This window comes from Benincasa hispida, chromosome 12 (genome assembly GCF_027475165.1).
Source record: "Benincasa hispida cultivar pf3 chromosome 12, pf3_genome.v1.1, whole genome shotgun sequence".
Classification (NCBI taxonomy): Eukaryota; Viridiplantae; Streptophyta; class Magnoliopsida; order Cucurbitales; family Cucurbitaceae; genus Benincasa; species Benincasa hispida.
Window position 1 is genome coordinate 15,585,708 of NC_143489.1, and position 17,173 is coordinate 15,602,880.

At 38.1% G+C, this 17,173-nt stretch overlaps 1 long non-coding RNA gene across 1 annotated transcript; it reads left to right on the plus strand.

Moving 5' to 3' along the window:
* Window positions 1-14,373: 14,373 nt before the first annotated feature.
* LOC150031801 (uncharacterized) lies at window positions 14,374-16,618 on the plus strand. Its single transcript, XR_016525489.1, has 3 exons — window positions 14,374-14,646; window positions 14,737-14,784; window positions 14,870-16,618. It is a non-coding gene; the product is annotated as an uncharacterized LOC150031801 (long non-coding RNA).
* The last annotated feature ends 555 nt before the right edge of the window (window positions 16,619-17,173 follow it).

Below are 17,173 nucleotides of genomic sequence, written 5' to 3' on the forward strand. Positions count from 1 at the left end.
TATTAATTTTATAAATTAATTTCATAAATTAATTTTCTAATAAATTAATAAATAATTATTTAAACAATTTAAATAATTCTAATTAATTTAATATCCAATATTAAATTAATTTTACACAGATATATCTTCATATATTTAAATATATATTCTCCAATTTCGTTTGGTTCTAATTTGAACGTTTCAAATTAACTTATCACGCTACTCTAAAGCCAATCCATTTTCGAGCTGGTAGGGGGACCTCGTGGACCTATAGATCATGGGCCCCAACGATCCGAGATTAATCGGCTATCGATCTAACACTCATTCGTTAATTAATGGGTCACTCCCTTAAAGCCCATAGTTGAACTCCCTCACTGTAGATATATTAAGTCCACTCGATATAACCATGAATAGTAAGTCAACTTGTCACAGGTTATTCGTAGTAACGGTCGGGTCGAATCTCTGCTTTACCCCCCAAATTATCTCTTGTTTCTTAAGTTCTCACTAATCCCCTAATGAACAATTGTTTTGTGATCTAATAAAAAAAATTGAGTCCCTCTCGGGTCAATGAGAGGGCGGGGTCCCTTGTTCAAGACCAGAATCAGCACTTAAAGGAACAACCTCTCTACTATCCCTAAAAGCGGGTAGAAGTGAATTTCATCTTACACTCTATGTCCCCAGCTATCTATCCGATCTTACCCCTGAAATGGGAGGTTTATTGAGTCAGTGCTGTTGAGCCAACCCTCACCTATGTACTAAGGATAATTCCAAATAAGCAAGAGTTCATAGTTAGCTCAGGATTAAGGTCAAGTTACCTAGGTCATCACTTTAAAATAGTCAGACTTAAATAGTAAATAGTGTTATAAAGTAAGAGTGACTAATTTTGTAGTCCGATCTTGTACAAACCCTTTTGCACAAGGACACCCTTGAAGGAACTCTTAATGAAGAGCATCCATGAGCACGTTCGGATCTTTTCGATTTCATTGTGACGAAATTACCATACACACATTCTATCAAAAGTTATGCAATTCACACTAATTAATGGCATGCTTTGAACACTAAAATACAAGGGAAAGAGTTCTCATACCAGTTGAAGACCCTCTTCAAACGTCGAACTCAGAAGCAGCGGAAGAACCTTTATGCGAACCCTATCGCCTAGCAAACCAGATAGCTACAGCAGCATGAACGACAGCAGCACGAATAGTCATGAACAAGTGAACAACAGCGGGGACGACACCACCAAATGAAGCCCTTGGTATTCTCAAAGTGAGAATCCAAAGTGTGGTCTTTGTGAATTTGGTAGAGGTTGGAGAAAAAACAAATCATGTAAACGATAAGCAAGTGGGAGAGAAAGAGCTGTCGTATAGCTGTGTGCTTATCGTTTAGAAGAAGCTACACGATCGTGTAGGTTTTACTAAGTGATCGTTTAATAAATGGTAGACGATCGTTTAGAAAATGCGGCACACTATGCGATCGTTTAGGAAAGCTATGCGATCGTTTAGGGACAAGCGTGCGATCGTTTAGGCGATGAGCAACTATCGTATAGGCTCTGAAGCTAGGCGATCGTTACGTTTTCACACCGATCGCGAATTTTTGAACTATTTTCCAAAATGAAACAAATTTTCATTTTATTCTTCGGTTACAATAACCGACTTCGGATTCTCCCACTAACGCACATCCGAGGAGAGGTTTTTGGCCAATTATCATATAACTAACCAATTTAATAATTAATGAATATAATCATATTATATTTTTACCATATAGTTTGATATCACATATCCACTATAGTAATTTCTTCTCCACTTGATATAAATCATATTTATATCTAACTTCCTCCAAAATAATGTATCTCATACATTTAGTCAATTATATCATATATAATTAACCAGTCCAATTATATCTTATATAATCGAACTTCTTCCTGTCAATTTGAAATTTCAAACTGACCCAACACTGATTCTCGACTTTATCTAAGCTACCCAGGGGACCTAATGGACCTGTGGCTCAAAACTCCAATGGTACGTGAATAGCTAACTAAACTCTTTAGCCACGAGATCTACCATCCGTTAACTGTCAGGCATTCCACTAAAGACCAACAGTTTAACTCTTCTTACTATAGATATATTTATGTGTCCATCGGATATAACCAATCATGAGTACGATAACCCTTCACAGATGCTCGTAAGTACAGCTGGGCCAATTTACCGTTTTTCCCCTATAGTTACATCTCACTCCTTAAGTACCACTGATTCCTCTAATGAACAATACAACATAGTCCAACTATGTGTGAACACCTCTTGGGCCAAGAGAAGGTGTGTGGCACCACATCGTTCAAGCCCTAGAATCAACCCTTAAGGGAGTTATCTATCTACTCACCCCTACTTTGGGGAAGGAGTGAATTCCATCTTGTGTAGCTGAGTTCCCAACTCTTAAATTAGACGAATCCCCAAAATGGTAGGTTTGAATCGGCGACCTAGCCATTCGCACCCATACAAATCAAAGGACCGCCCTCAATAGCAGGAGTTCCCAACTCACTCAGGATTGAGGTCATGTTACCTATGGTCATCCTAGTGAAGTGAAGTCTCTGTTATGAATGGTGTTATATAATGAGACGTTAACAATTCATGGTCAGGTCTTATACAAACTCTTTGTATAGGACGCCCCCGCTCACATGTCCCCTACACGAAAGATCAGGATCAGACCATCTGTGACAAGTCACAACACTTGTGGCCATTCCACAAAGTGGGCCGCATCCGTAACGTTACCAGGATAAGGTTTCCCTTCTATATCCATATACTACAGACCATTTTGGTTATCACTCAAGACATGATCCACTTATATGTCACCATATACATGCTTAAATTACATACAAATAATCAGGGATTTTATGTTTATTGGTTTGTGGTAAAGCAAAGAAAACATACAACTGAGCAAAATCAATATGTGAAGTAAATATCATATGATACAACACAAACATTCGTACAAACTGTTTACAAACTACAAGAGACGAGACTTTAGGGCATCAACCCCAACAACCCCGCTCCTTGTGTCCCAATATGAATGAATTAGGATCACTTCGTTTGTAGCATTTTACAACTCCTTGTAACAACTATAGAGCAGAATGTATCTAATAATGTTACTAGATAAGGTACCCAACCTTATTCATATACTATAGATCATTTTGACTATTTACTCGAACCTGATCCACCTTTATGTCTCTGCATAAAGTTCAAGTACTCATCTAATAGTCAAGGGACTTTCAGGTTTATTGGATTTCTTATAAGCAATACATCTATTCTATAACACCTTATTGAATTTTCAGAATAAGTTTCATTGTTTACATACCACAAGTTTCAGGACATAAAACCCAACATAGAAAACAAACATCGTTGAAGATAAACAAATGCACTAATAAATAGCTTTGTTCATGTATATTTGTACAGCAAACTGACGTCTGAAGAAATCCATATTTGATTGGGTCAAAGTGGACATATTACACCCAGTTACAACATACTCAAACATCTTGGCACAAAATGTACCATAATTTCCGCTAATTGATTGTTGTGGTGCATCCTCAACTCACTCCACCTCTCAATAAGTCGATGGCAGTTCAGAGCGAGCCAGCATCATACCCATTCTGTGAAGTAACGTGGGTACAACCGTCCACATGACCGCCAAATGATACTCCAGTTCTGGCCAAGTACAGAGTCTCTTGTATGAATCCCAAACCTATGTCTATCTTGACCAGTATCCAATGTACATCAAGTATATTGTAAGGCATGTATATGGCATCGACCATGGACTATGAAATACTATAGTCAGTTGGCTTGCCTTAAACATACTTCAGTACTGTGCTTGCTTTATCCCAGTCATATGTTGTGATGCATTGTGACTTTTTCCACTCATAGTACAATGTATGTGAACGATGGAATAAATTCTGTCAACAAAATTAGGTACAATCAACATAAAAAACGTCGTAAATAAACTATTATATAAACTGATGATAACTTACAGTAACTACTCGATTAGCTATCGTGAACAAATGGATACTCCGGGTCTGAGACTTTTCACTCAATATCTTGTTTCGTAAGAAAATGAACAAGATATCCATAGTCTACTTGTGGACGTTAATGTTGGGTTTTATATCCTAAAACTCGTGGTATGTAAATAATGGAACTTATTCTGAAAGTTTAATAAGGTGTTATTAAATAGATGTATTGCTTAGTAAAAATCCAATAAAACTGAAAGTCCCTTGACTATTAGATGAGTGAATTTTATGTGGAGATATAAAGGTGGATCAGGTTTGAATAAATAGTCAAAATGATCTATAATATATGAATAAGGTTGGGTACCTTATTCTAATAACACTATTAGATGTGGCCTACTCTGTAGTTGTTACAATGAGTTGTAAAGGGCTACAAATGAAGTGATCCTAATTCGTTCATGTTGGGACATGAGAAGTAGGGGTGTCCTTGTGCAAAAAGGTTTGTACAAGATCGGACTACGAAATTAGTCACTCTTACTTTATAACGTTGTTTACTGTTTAAGACTGACTATTCTAAAGCGATGACCTAGGTAACTTGACCTTAATCCTAAGCTAACTATGAACTCCTATTTATTTGGAATTATACTTAAATTTGCATAGGTGAGGGTTGGCTCAACAGCACCGGCTCAATAAACCTCCCATTTCAGTGGAAAGATCGGATAGATAGCTAGGGACATAGGGTGCAAGACGGAATTACTCCTACCCACTTTTAGGGATAGTAAAGAGGTTGTTCCCTTAAGTATTGATTTTAGGTCTTGAACAAGGGGCCCCGCCCTCTCATTGGCCTGAGAGGGACTCGATTTTGTTGATTGGATCACAAAATAATTGTTCATTAGGGGATCAGTGGGGACTTAAGGAACAAGAGGTAATTTTTGGGGTAAAACAGAGAGTTGACCTAGCCGTTATTACGAACAACTTGTGAATGGTTGATTTACTAATCATGGTTATATCAAGTGGACATAGTATATCTACAGTGAAGGGAGTTTAACTATGGGCTTTAGTGAAGTGACCCATTAGTTAACGAATGGGAGTTATATCGGTCTAATGAGTTTAGCCGATTAATCTCGGATCATTGGAGCCCATGATCTGTAGGTTCACGAGGTCTCCCTACTAGCTCGAAAATCGATTAGCTCTAAAGTAGCGTGATAAGCTAATTTGAAACGTTCAAATTAGAATCAAACAAAATTGGAGCATATATATTTAAATATGATTTAAATATATAAAGATGGATTTGTATAAAATTAATTTTAATATTGGATTTTAAATTAATTAGAATTATTTAAATTATTTAAATAATTATTTATTAATTTTATTAGAAAATTAATTTATGAAATTAATTTGTAAAATTAATAAATTTTGATTTTAGAAATAAAATATAATTTTACAATCATTTTGAATTTTGGAACTAGAAAAACACAAAAATGAAAAATTGGTTTTTTCTATCTTCATCTTCAAACTAGCTCACAAAGAACTCATTATCTTCAACCTTCAATAACTCCAAGCATGAGCTATATCTCATGCAGCAAAGCTCTTTGCACAATAGTCTGCAATATACTGAAGAGATTGGAGTGAAGTTGCAACCGATTGAATTTTTCTGAAAATTCGGGTAGAAGAAGATGTTTTTCTTTGGGTTGTTGCAGTGAGCATTCTCTAAGTTCCCTTTGATTCCAGCTTATTTTGAGTCCCACAACTCAAATCTAGAGCACCAAAAGAATAGTAGGGAAGATCTTGTGCTGGTCTGCACAAAGATTTGGAGGAATTAACAGCTGGAAATCAAGATTTCAATGGTATATTTTGAAACCCATTAAATTTTGCTTGCCAAAATTAATCAATTAGAGTGCTTATCGATCCTCGTCGCTTCCGCTGCATGCTAGTACCATCCCAACAATTAAAAACTATATTAATGAAGACTATACAAAAAATCTAGAAATAAGGAAAAATTTTAGATGGTTACCTCGTCATCAAAGCATTGACCCGAACGAATTAGGAACTTCCATTAGCCATTCACTTTTCTAGGCAATACGCACAGTTGCCACAAGTTTGACAGTGTTATTTGTAGATGATTTACCCACTGCATCATGTACTTCTCCATTTGTTTTGGAACTGGGACCATCGGGTTATATCCCTTTTGTTTTCCCTTACCCTTATTTCATCGAAGTTCATGGGCCTTATTATGGTGATGATAGTTTCCATGGAACCTGGTGTGTATGCACCAATCCGCATCGTCCTCCATGTGATGTCACTGGAACATGTACAAGAACTGGAATTGGGTCATCCAGTATCTCAACTGCCTCATGTTTTGCCTTCAATCAAGCAGCTTCCCACTGTTCTTCTGATGTCTTGAGGTGCTTTTGGCATTCCTTGTCTATTTTCGAATGATCCAATTTTCTCGTGGACGTATCGTGCCAAATAAATATTAGAATGTTGGGATTGGAGTCCTAATTTTCCCGGAGCCTCGTTGTTTGTAATGATACACATTGTTTGATGAATAAAATAATTGTTATTTCATTCTGGCATTTACTCATTTCCAATAAACAAAGCTCCTTGGTTATCTTATGTAAACTTAAGCATGTAGTTGTGATATATAAGTGATCATGCCTTAAGTGATAACCTATATTGGTCTGTAGTATAAAGATTAAAATGAGATATCTGATCCTGGTGACACTACGGATACGACTCGCTTTGTAGAGGTTTGTAAGTGTTTTGAACTACTATAGATGGTAGATCCTAATCATTCATGTGAAGATATGTGAGCGGGGGTGTCCTATACAAAGAGTTTGTATAAGATAGGACCACAAGATGATTAGTCTCTGTATATAACGTTGTTGATACTGGAGACTTACATCTCACCTAAATGACCAAGGTGACATGACCTCAATCCTAAGTGTTTTAGGAATTCCTGCCTTTGAGGGCGGTCCTTTGATTAGTATCGGTGAGAGTGGTCAGATTGCCAACTCAACATGCCTACCTTTTTGGGGACTTGTCTGATTTGGGAGCTGGGAACTCAATTACACCTCAACAAAATGGTGTATCTGAAAGGAGAAATATAACCTTATTGGACATGGTTCGATCTATGATGAGTTATTCTCATCTTTTAGACTCGTTTTGGGGTTTTGTAGTAGAGACTGCATGTTATATCCTGAACAACGTTCCCTCGAAGAGTGTTTCTGAAACATCTTTTGAGTTTTGGAGAGGTTGTAAAGGTAGTTTACGCCACTTCAGGATTTAGGGTTGTCTGACACATATGCTAGTTGTTAGGGTTGATGCCCTAAAGTTTCGTGTCCTGTAGTTTGTAAACAGTGTGTACGAACGCTTGTGTTGTATAATATATGATATTTACTTCACATATTGATTTTGCCCAGTTGTATGTTTTATTTGCTTTACCACAAACCAATAAACATGAAATCCCTGGTTATTTATATGTAACTTAAGCATGTATGTGGTGACATATAAGTGGATCATGTCTTGAGTGATAACCAAAATGGTCTGTAGTATATGAATATAGGAGGGAAACCTTATCCTGGTAATGTTATGGATGTGGCTCGCTTTATGAAATGGTCACAAGTGTTGTGACTTGTCACAGATGGTCTGATCCTGATCTTTCATGTAGGGGACGTGCGAGCGGGGGCGTCCTATACAAAGAGTTTGTATAAGACCTGACCACGAAGTGTTAACGTCTCTTTATATAACAGTGTTCATGACAGAGACTTCACTTCACTAGGATGACCATAAGTAACATGACCTCAATCCTAAGTGAGTTGGGAACTCCTACAATTGAGGACGGTCTTTTGATTTGTATGGGTGCGGTTGGCTAGGTCACCAATTCAAACCTACCATTTTGAGGATTCGTCTGATTTGGGAGTTGGGAACTCAGCTACACAAGATGGAATTTACTCCTTCCTCAAAGCAAGGGCAAGTAGATAGATAGCTCCCTTAAGGGCTGATTCCAAGGCTTGAACGATGTGGCGCCACACACCTTCTCTTGGCCGAGAGGTGTTCACACATAGTTGGACTATGTTGTATTGTTCATTAGAGGAATCAATGGTACTTAAGAAGTGAGATGTAACTACAGGGGAAAAACGATAAATTGGCCCAGATGTACTTACGAGCATCTGTGAAAGGTCATCGTACTCATGATTGGTTATATCTGATGAACACAGAAATATATCTGGGTAAGTTCAGCTGTTGGTCTTTAGTGGAATGCCTGGCAGTTAACGGATGGTGGCTCGTGGCTAAAGAGTTTAATCAGCTATTCACGTACTGCTAGAGCTTCAAGCCACAGGTCCATTAGGTCCTCTAGGTAGCTTGGATAAAGTCGAGAATCAGTGTTTGGGTCAGTTTGAAATGTTTAAATTGACAAGAAGGAGTTCGATTATATATGATATAATGGAATTGGTTAATTATATATGATATAATTGGCTAAATGTATGAGATACATTACTTTAGAGGAAATTAGATATAAATATGATTTATTAGTGGAGGATAAATTACTATAGTAGATATATGATATCAAACTATAGGGTAAGAATATAATATGATTATTCTCCTCGGTCGTGCGTTAGTGGAAGAATCTCATTCGGTTATTGTAACCGAAGAATAAAATGAAAACTTGTTTCATTTTAAAAAAAAGTTCAAAAAAATCGCAATCGGTGTGAAAAAGTATCGATCGCTTACCCGAGAGCCTATACGATAGAGTTTCATCGTCTAAACAATCGCACACCAGCGTCTAAATGATTGCATGCCTTTCTCTAAACGATCGCTTAGCTTTCCTAAACGATCACCTAGCGTGTCGCGTTTTCTAAACGATCGTATACCTTTTACTAGACAATCGCTTAGTAAAACCTACACGATCATGTAGCTTTGTCTAAACGATAAGCACTCCGTTATACGATAGCTTTCTCTCCCACTTGCTTATCATCTACACGATCTGCCTTTCTTCCTACCTCTACCAAATTCTCCAAAGATCATACTTTGGATTCTCACTCTGAGAATACCAAGGGCTCCAACTGGTGATATATTCCCTGTTTATTACTTGTTCGTGCTGGTTCGTGTTGCTATCGTTTGTTAGACGACCTTGCTATCGTAGCCGACTGATTTGCTGGGCGATAGAGTTCATAGAAGTTCTTCCGCTGCATTTGGATTCGAGTTTGAAGAGAGTCTTCAATTGGTATGAGAACTCATTCCCTTGTATTTTATTTATCAAAGCATGTCATTAATTAGTATTGAATCGCATAATTGTCTGTTAGAATGTATGTGTTGTATTTCGGTCACAATAAAATCGGGAAGATCCGAACGTGCTCATGGATGTTCTTCGTTAAGAGTTCCTTCACTACCAATCCAAAGAAGTTGAAATCGCGTTCAAAGGATTGCTTCTTTGTAGGCTACCCCAAGGAAACGAGATGTGGATACTTATATGATTCAAGTGAGAACAAAGTATTTGTTTCTACAAATGCTATCTTCTTGGAAGAAGACCACATGAGGGATCATAAGCCACAAAGTAAGCTAGTTTTACGTGAGATCTCTAGTGAGACTGAGACTGTTGAGGATTCAACAAGAGTTGTTGAATAGGCAGACAGATCAACAAGAGTCGTTGAGGTCGGAACGTCTAGTCAACTAGCTCAAGAGTTGAGACTGCCTCGACGTAGTGGGGGGTTATGAACCCACCGAATCATTACATGGGTTTGACTGAAGCCCAAAACGTCATTATGAATGATGGGGTTGGGGATCCATTGTCTTTTAAGAAAGTAATGGAATATGTTCACAAAGATGAATGTGTTAAAGTCATGAACCAGGAAATGGAGTCTATGTACTTCAATAATGTCTAGGAGCTTATTGATCCACCTGATAGGGTAAGACCTATTGGGTGTAAGTGGATCTTTAAGCGAAAGAGAGGTGTAGATGGAAAGGTGCAAATCTTTAAGGCTAGACTCATGGTAAAGGGTTATACCCAGGTTGAGGGAGTAGACTATGAGGAAATTTTCTCACCTATTGTCATGCTCAAGTCTATCCAGACTCTCCTATCCATAGCCACATTTTATGATTATGAAATATGGAAAATGGACGTCAAGACTGCCTTTCTTAATGGTAATCTTGAGGAGACCATCTATATGACTCAATCAGAGGGGTTCATAGTTTCAAATCAAGAGTAAAGAGTTTTCAAGCTTAATAGGTCCATTTATGGGCTGAAACAAGCATCTAGGTCTTGGAACATCATATTTGACACTGATGTCAAGTCCTTTGGCTTTGATCAGAACGTTGATGAACCTTGTGTATACAAGAAGATCATCAACAGCTCAGTAGCCTTCCTAGTACTGTATGTGGATGATATCCTACTCATTGGGAATGATGTAGGGTATCTGACTGATATTAAGAAATGGCTAGCTGCCCAATTCCAAATGAAAGATTTGGGTGAGGCATAGTATGTACTAGGGATCCAAATTATTCGGGATTGTAAGAACAAATGGTTAGCCCTATCTCAGGCATCGTACATTGTTCAAATGTTGATCAGGTACAGGATGTAGGATTCCAAGAGAGGTTTGTTACCCTTCAGGCATGGAATCGTTTTATCTAAGGATCAATGTCCTAAGACACCTCAAGAAGTTGAGGAAATGAGACGAATTTCATTTGCTTCTGCTGTAGGAAGCTTGATGTATGTAATGTTGTGTACCAGACCTGACATTTTCTATGCAGTAGGGATTTTCAGTCGGTATCAGTCCAATCCAGGATTTGATCACTGGATGGCGGTCAAGATGATCCTCAAGTATCTTCGAAGAATGAGGGACTACATGCTCGTGTATGGAGATAAGGATCTGATCCTTACAGGATACAGGGACTCTGACTTTCAAACCGATCGAGATTCTCGCAAATCGACATCGGGGTCAGTATTCACTCTGAATGGAAAGGCTGTAGTCTAGCAAAGCATCAAGCAAGGATGCATTGCGTACTCCACTATGGAATCTGAATATGTAGCCGCTTGTGAAGCAGCTAAGGAGGTTGTTTGGCTGAAGAAGTTCCTTTCAAATTTGGAAGTTGTATCAAATATGGATTTTCCTATCACACTTTATTGTGATAACAGCGGGGCTGTGAAAAATTCGAAGGAACCTTGGAGTCATCGTCGAGGTAAGTACATCAAACGAAAATATCACCTGATGAGGGAGATTGTGCATCACTGTGATGTGATAGTCATGAAGATCACATCAGAACACAATGTTGCTGGTCCCTTTACAAAGGCTTTCACGGCTAAAGTGTTCGAGGGTCACCTGGAGAGTCTGGGTCTACGGGACATGTGGCATCTTGTCTAGGGCAAGTGGGAGATGATATTGGGGTATGTTCTAGTTTATTGTATATTGTACTTTTTTATATTGTATTGTACACTAGTCTCCCGGGTCATTAGAACAAGTGGGAGATTGTTGGGGTTGGTGTCCTAATTGTCCCAGAGTCTCGTTGTTCGTAATGATACACATTGTTTGATGAATAAAATAAATGTTATTTCATTCTGGCATTTACTCATATCCAATAAACAAAGCTCATTGGTTATCTTATGTGAACTTAAGCATGTATATGTGATATACAAGTGGCTCATGCCTTAAGTGATAACCTAAATAGGTCTGTAGTATAGGCATTAAGGTGGGATACCTGATCCTGGTGACATTATGGATACGGCCCACTTTGTAGAGGTTTGCAAGTATTGTAAACTACTACAGATGGTAGATCCTGACCATTCATGTGGAGACGTGCGAGCGAGGGTGTCCTGTACAAAGAGTTTATATAAGATCAGACCACGAGATGATTAGAATCTGTATATAACATCATTGATACTAGAGACTTACATCTCACCTAAACGACCATAGGTAACACGACCTCAATCCTGAGTGTCTTGGGAACTCCTGCCTTTGAGGGCGGTCCTTTGATTAGTATAGGTGAGAGTGGCCAGATTGTCAACTCAACATCCTACCTTTTTGGGGACTTGTCTAATCTGAGAGCTTGGAACTCAATCCACAAGATGGAATTCACTTCTTTCCTAAAGTAGGGATAAGTAGAGAGATTGTTCCTTTAAGGGCTGATTCTAGGGCTTGAACATAATGGCCACAACTTCTCTTTGGAAGAGAGAACTCAGTCATAATAGGAATATAACTTTGACTTATGTTCATTAGAGGGATCAGTGGTACTTAAGAAGTTAGATGTAACTATAGGGGCATAACGATTATTGGCCCAGCTGTACTTATGAGCGAGCTGTGAAGGGTTGTCGCACTATTGATTGGTTAAGATGGACACATAATATATCTGTGGGAGAGTTCATCTGTCGGCCTTTAATGGAGTGTTTGGCAGTTAACGGATGGTGGATCCCGTGACTAAAGAGTTTAGTCAGTTCTTCATGTACCGTTGGAGCTTTGAGTTACAGATCCATAAGGTCCCCTTGGTAGTTCAATGGATTCAGTTGAGGATCAGTTCTTGGTGTTGATTTGAAATGTTCAAATTGACTAGAGGTAATTCGATTATATATGATATGATCGGTATGATGTATGAGATACATCTAGTGGAGGATTAATGTAAATGAGATTTACATTAAGTGCCATGGAATAGAAAAAGAGCTATAGTTTATATGTTTCTGAGATGAAATATTAAAACTATAGGTTATAAATATAGTATGATAAGTTGGTTATCATTTATATTTATAATAATATTAATTATTGGATAATTAAATCTTTTTCTCTAATAACCAATTGAGTGGGAGGTTATTGGTGGTTCATGGTAACCGTGAGATAAAAGGATAATTGTTTTCCTAATTTTAGTAAGGTTGAAAATGTTGAATTTGTGAATTCTCTCTCTCGGAAAAAGAATCTCACGAAAGTTGTCAAGTAAATATGATTTACTAAGCGACAACTTGACTAAGGTAAACGATCGTGTAGTGTTTTGTAAGCGACAGGCATGGAACTAAGCGATGAGCTAAACAATTGCTTAACTTTTGCTAGACGATCGCTTAGCTTTTGCTAAATGATTGGGCATCAACCTATGCGATTGGTTCCAACCATCTCCCATTTGCTCAATCGTTTACACGATTGTTGAATCCTCTGTTTTCTGCCTCAAACCAAGTCCACACAGAGCCCACCCTCTGGATTCTCACACCGAGAATACCAAGGTAGCCTTCTTGGTGGTGTCATACTCAACTCGATGCCGTTAAGGTTTTGTAGAGGCTGTTCGTGTTGTTGGTGTGTCCGTGACCGAGGCGATCGCTGAGTTCGAATGTGCGATGTTCGTGCTGTGTAGCGATCGCTGAGTTTGAACGTTCGTGAGCAAGGAGCTGGAGAAGAGTCTACAAATGTTCATAGCATTTCTCCTTGTTCATTTGTATTTTCATGCTGTAATTTCTGTAATGAATGCATAACCATTTTTTTTGTTTACGACTGTAATTTGTAATGTTCATACATGATTGTAATTTGAAATGATCTTTTTCGCTGCTCATGGAAATCCTCGTGACCGATTTCCTTCAGATTTGAAATGTTCAAATTGACAAGAGGTAATTCGATTATACATGATATGATCGGTATGATGTATAAGATACATCTAGTGGAGGATTAATGTAAATGAGATTTACATTAAGTACCATGGAACAGAAAAAGAGCTATGGTTTATATGTTTCATGAGATGAAATATTAAAACTATAGGTTATAAATATATTATGGTAAGTTAGTTATCATTTATATTTATAATAAGATTAATTATTGGATAATTAAATCTTTTTCTCTAATAACCAATTGAGTGGAAGGTTATTGGTGGTTTCATGGTAACCGTGAGATAAAAGGAAAATTGTTTTCCTAATTTTAGTAATGTGAAAATTGTTGTTTTTGAGATTTTCTCTCTCGAAAAATAATCTCACGGAAGTTGTCAAGTAAATAGAATTTACTAAACGACAGCTTGACTAAGGTAAACAATCATGTAGTGTTTTGTAGGCGACAGACACACAATTAATGTAACATCCCACACCTTTTTATTTTTATTAATAATGTAATTTTTCTTTTTCAGTAATTGTCCTTAGTTGAAGGGCATGTTTGGAATTTTGAATTTAAAGTATAAGCGCGAGGATTTAAGTGTTGGCGTGGAAATTATTCAAATTATTCAATTTTCAAACTCAATTTGGAAATTTATGGCAAGAATTTATTTTCTTTGGAAAAGGAAAGAAATTAAATGGTATAAAGTGGATTAAGGAAAGGATTTAATTAGAGTTATACTATTTTCCTTTTATTATTATTATTATTATTATTATTATTATTATTTAAAAATAATAATAAAAAGGAGCGCCTCCTTCTCCCTCACGCCATCTCTCTCGTTCGCGCCCCCCCCCCCCCCGTTTTTCTTCTGCCTTATCCACCGCCCTTCACAGCCGTCCGACCACCGCGCCTCCCTCACTTCCTCCCTTCGTCGCACGAGCCACTGGACCTACACGCCGCCCGTCGTACCGCTGGATCCCGCCCCCGCGTGCCGCCAGTCGCCCATCTCTTCAGCCGCACCTTCCTTGCTGTCTTCACGCCGACCACCGCTTTAATCGCTGCAGCGCTTCCTAACCCTCTGTTCGCTATCCACCACTGTCGTCATCTTTGGGTTTTCCAGATCTGGCAGTTTAGGTAAGCCTTTTGTGAAGTTTTGGGTGGAAGATTGGGCCCCCATTAAGTTTGGAATGAAGGTTAACTTGTTCGAATTATTTTTGGCCTTAGATTTAAATCGAGGAAACTTTTGGAGTGGTTGTTAATCAAGTTCCTTGGGTAAGTTATTGGGTATTGTGGTTTTGAATCTGAAATGTCGCAATTATTTTTTGACTGAAACTTAATGGTTGTATTCGTATGTTAGGGTCGTTTCTTCAAACTGCGGTCATCGTTTGGTTGTCTGAGTTTAATTAGGGAATTTCGATTAAGGTAAGTAATCTTACCACTGGAACTGCCCACGGGCCAGGCTTTATTTGTATGCTAGTGTGATGAGTGTATGTTATGGTAAATGTTAGCATGTTGACTGATAGTATGAGCTGAATCAAGTATGTTTTGGCACGAGTTCTGTTTTGTTTAAATATACACCTAGGCACTTGATCGTTAGTATGAGGTGGTATGTGTTTTCATATGTTGATATCTGGTATGCTGATGTTGTGACACACTTGTATGTTGTGGAACTATGATGTTAAGGTATACATGAATGTTGTAGAATATGTTGTTGAGGACTTTGTGTATGTGGTAGAGCCATGGTATCAAGGATTACATGTATGTTATAGATTCGTACGGTGTTGATTTTTTTTTTTTTTTAACGTTGAGACCGTGTGAATGTCCTCACTGATTAGTCGATGCTCACCAATTTTGTGTTTCCTTCAGGATTCACCAGTTTTGTGTTTCCTTCGGAATTCACCAGTTTGTGTTTCCTTCGGGATTCACCAGTTTTGTGTTTCCTTCGGGATTCACCAGTTTTGTGTTTCCTTCAGGATTCACCAGTTTTGTGTTTCCTTTGGGATTCACCAATTTTTTGTTTCCTTTGGGATTCACCAATTTTGTGGGCATACTTAATTACAGTAGGATAGGACTCAGTCTCTTACTTGTTTCATGTGTTTATGTGCCATACGTGGGTATCTAGAGGACATAGATGCCTAGCCTGACCTCAGTGGTGAGGTTACTTACTGAGTATTTCATACTCATTCTTTCTTATGTTGATGTTTCAGATAAAGGTAAAGATGTACCGACAATGGCGCAGCGGAATTCGTGATCGTGTCACTAGGACTAGTTTTTTTCACTTCCGCATCATGAAATTTAGAGTCTTTATTTTTCCCTTAATATTTAATTTTACTGTTTGAAATTTATTACTAAGGATTATTTCTTTTATATACTTTTATTAGTCTTTACGAATTTTGGGTACCCTATTATTGTTTTAACAATTGCATTTAATAAATGTCTTTTGAACTTCTCTTGTTTAATTAACATTTATTTCAACATAACTGAGCGTCGTTTTAAATTCTATGCATGCATTTATTTTAGTAACGGCCTAGCCTAAGTCCTAGGGGGTCAGGTCATTACAGTTAAGCGATAAGCTAAACGATCACTTAGCTTTTGCTAGACGATCGCTTAGCTTTTACTAAACGATTGGGCATCGACCTATACGATATGTTTAGCCTTCTCCCACTTGCTCAATCGTTTACACGATTGTTGTTTCCTCCATCTTCTGCCCCAAACCAAGTGCACACAGAGCCCACCCTCTGGATTCTCACACCGAGAATACCAAGGTAGCCTTCTTGGTGATGTCATACTCAACTCGACGCCGTCGAGGTTTTGTGGAGGCCGCTCGTGCTATTGGAGTGTTCGTGACCGAGGCGATCGTTGAGTTCGAGTAGGCGGTGTTCGTGCTGTACAGCGGTCGTGTTGAACGAACATTCGAGGTTGCTGTGTTCGAGCGTTCGTGATCAAGGAGCGGTCGTGTTAGCGATGAGTCTACAAATGTGTGTAGATTTCTCCTTAATTATTTGTTGTCATGTTGTAATTTCTGTAATGAATGCATAACTATATGTTTCTGTTTATGACTGTAATTTGTAAAGTTCATATATGATTGTAATTTGGAATGATCTTTCTGCTGCTTATGGAAATCCTCGTGCACGATTTCCTTCAAGGAACGTAGTACAACATCCAAAAGCACACTATCGACATCGTAAAAAACTAACCCCAACAATTTCAGTATCTGAGGGTGTGGATGTCTTACCCTTGAGACTGGTTATCTCCCACATTTTATCCCTATCCTCATTGTCCACCGTTTGCACTGTCTAAATTAGAAAACCATATTAACAAAAATGAATAAACTTAATATAACAGCGTATGTAGAACATATAGAATACCAACCGATTGGGTATCAGTAGTTGATGTACTATATGCCTTTTGTCTACAGGTTTTTCTATCGGGCCTCGTTTATGCGGACTAGGTACGATGGCCGAGGTGACACCCTTCATCGGTTGGGTCTCTGAGGCTATAACTGATGTATTGCATTCCTATTTTAATAACAACGTATATTAGCTTAAATCAAAATTTATGAGAGAGCAAATTGATCTATCAAGTTTCACATACCTTTGATTCTTCAAACTCATCCTTGCCTATGCCACGTCACCTGAAGGCACAAATGACACTAACGTCC